At 39.1% G+C, this 2,819-nt stretch overlaps 1 non-coding gene across 1 annotated transcript; it reads left to right on the top strand.

The window, feature by feature from the left end:
• The first annotated feature begins 374 nt into the window (after positions 1-374).
• On the top strand, positions 375-484 carry LOC117941537. The gene has a single exon (XR_004655920.1). It is a non-coding gene; the product is annotated as a U5 spliceosomal RNA (small nuclear RNA).
• Positions 485-2,819: the final 2,335 nt, after the last annotated feature.

Below are 2,819 nucleotides of genomic sequence, written 5' to 3'. Positions count from 1 at the left end.
AAATGATCGATTTGGGAGGACCTAATAGCATAGGAGTCCTCCGTTACTTTGTGACTTGGTAATGAATTAAATGCTAATGGAATCGCATCCTTAAATTTAGCTACAGAACTATCAGATAGACATCTTGTATGGAAGGTTTTGCCTAATGGCGTGTTAAAAGTTAAACATTTGGTAGACCTTGCCACTGTCTTTTATGTGAGCTTCCTGATTACTCACAAATTGATTATTCACATGTAACACTTGTGATTGGCTGGTGTTTTAAAACAGGGCATTGTGAGTACAGATATAAACATCAGTAAGGAGTCTACCAAGTTGCCTCTTATCATTTTAATTTGGACACCCAGTGAGGCTTACCGTGATGGTTTGGACTGGGTTGACTAGGGTTTTCATAACACACAAGTCTTTCACCTTTTACTAAAGACTTCCTTGAAGGGGAAGCCAGATGAGTTGAAACTATTTTTCGTGGGCTTTGCTGTTTGGCCTTTTTGTACTTGCTTTTGCTCACCTTTGCGTTTACTCATCAGCTCTGTTTTTATCGCAGCCGGATTTTAGACCTGGAACGAGCCATCTTTTATTTTATGGAGGTCCAAGTGGGAACGAGTGCAAAGAAGAGTGATGAAGAAGCCAAAGGATAAAGGAGGGTAAGGATTGCCGCACCTGTTATTGTTTTTATGGAGCAGATTTACAGCTATACACATAACGGCAGCCACGGACCCATCCAGAAATCCTAAAACTGCAGCTATGGCACGGTTCTAAATGGGATCAAACCTCAGAAGATTGAAGACCTTACCTTCAGATCTTAAAGTACCTGGTAGGGATGAGCGAGTACAGCATTATCTGTATCTGTATCTGTATCTGTGCTCGGACTGGGCGGGGCCTAACCCAGAAGTGGACATGATTTAATCCGGAAGTAGGTCAGGTTGTCTTGAAATGGGCGGGGCTTTAACCAAATGTTATTTTAAGCATGCAAATGATATGGGTTTATCAGAAATTGTTATATTTATTGCTGATTAGAAAACTATTTACATGACGGCATCAGCATTAAGCTTCAGATCAGTGGTGTTGTCATGGTAACAAACAAACTATATAAACAACAAATTTTGCAACAATGAATACAACACATGCGGTTGCAATCGTGAAGTAAAATGTAATGAACAAGAGTTTTCATAACCAATATAACTTTCTATTTATAACTTTTAACTTTTTAAAATTTTTTTTTATCAGAGGCGGGTGGGGACTGTGTTCTACGGTTCAAACAAATTGAATAAATAAAAAATAAATAATCTCTGTCAGGCAGAGACATGGTAACTTTACATCTGTTGACAATAAAGATGCTCACAAAAGGCTATACTTGCAATTGCATTTCTTGCGCACATTCATGTCCTCTTAAATACAAAGAACTGCTAAGTTCTTTATTCCCAATATCATGTCTCAGACATTAGTTCCAGATGAAATCACTAGTTGTCAGAAATGGGATTTGAACCCACGCCTCTAGTGGAGACTGCAACCTGAACGCAGCACCTTGGACCGCTCAGCCATCCTGACAGATTCAGCAGATGTTCCGTAGGACCTGTTTCAAAATTATAACATAGTAAATTAAACATGTCATGATATAGTAGGTTCTCAGTCATCCATGTCATAGTTAACAAGGGAAGGTTTCTCAACTGTCAGCCCAAATATATGGAGACATGGAAAAAAGTCACCAAGGTGGCAATGTCCTTGACAATGCCAATACATTGCACGGGATGTGAAGGCAATGTGCAATACAGGCCAAATCCTATGGTGGGAATCAAGATCCACCAATGTTTCTGTCCACAATGTCCACCTGAATCCATAAATGTCCCTGCCAGATGGGAAATAGACTGACAATTGGGTCAACATTGTGCAATTATCTTCAAAATGTCCATCTGAGTCCACCAGAGGTGGGTGATAACGAGTTACATTTACTCCGTTACATTTACTTGAGTAAGTTTTTGAAAAAATTGTACTTCTAGGAGTAGTTTTAAATCAGTATACTTTTACTTTTACTTGAGTAGATTAGTGAAAAATAAACTGTACTCTTACTCCGCTACATTAGGCTACAATGAGCTTGTTACTCGTTACTACGCTTCATTGTTTTTACCCCCGCGTACGTCTCGTGTTAATGTTTTATTTTGACAGAGAGAGAGACACTTCCGCTGAAGGCTCTACCATGTGACTGTGCTTAACCAATCACACGTCGTTGTCCAGTCACGTGACCATACTTGTTTCAGCAGCGGGATAGGTTAGTCCATAGACATATAAAGAAGTTAGCTTTACAGTCATAGAAAAGCAAAGACGTCAGATTTAAACGCCGCCAAGGCAACGCGGACCAGGAGGACCCCCCCCTCGGCCTCATAGTGAAAGCATGGTTACCTTTTAGGAAAAGTGTGAAACAGCAGCTCCGTTATGCGGCGTCTTCTGTGTCGACCAAACAAACGGACATGTGAGCGTTCAAAAACTCAACATCTAAGCTGAGGAGACGTAGCGGTAGTTTTAGTTTTTGCTGTGGAGAGGTGGCTGTTTGTCTTTTAGGTTACATACAGAATGTTTTGCACATGCAGTATCCATCCAAATTTGATGTGACAAGTCTCTCAAGTAAGCTAATTTGTAATTAATAAATACATTTTAATTTATTTTATTGATTGGATGAACTATAATTTGCCTAAATATGATTATTTTGTATTTCTGTCTGTCTGATTGATGCTTGTGTTAAGAAATAAATCAGACGTTACTCAACAGTTACTCACTACTTGAGTAGTTTTTTAATCAAGTACTTTTTTACTCTTACTCAAGTAATT

The sequence above is a fragment of the Etheostoma cragini genome, unplaced genomic scaffold (genome assembly GCF_013103735.1).
Source record: "Etheostoma cragini isolate CJK2018 unplaced genomic scaffold, CSU_Ecrag_1.0 ScbMSFa_910, whole genome shotgun sequence".
NCBI lineage: Eukaryota > Metazoa > Chordata > Actinopteri > Perciformes > Percidae > Etheostoma > Etheostoma cragini.
Note: the sequence above shows the minus strand (reverse complement) of the source record. Positions and strands in the feature narration are given on the sequence as shown.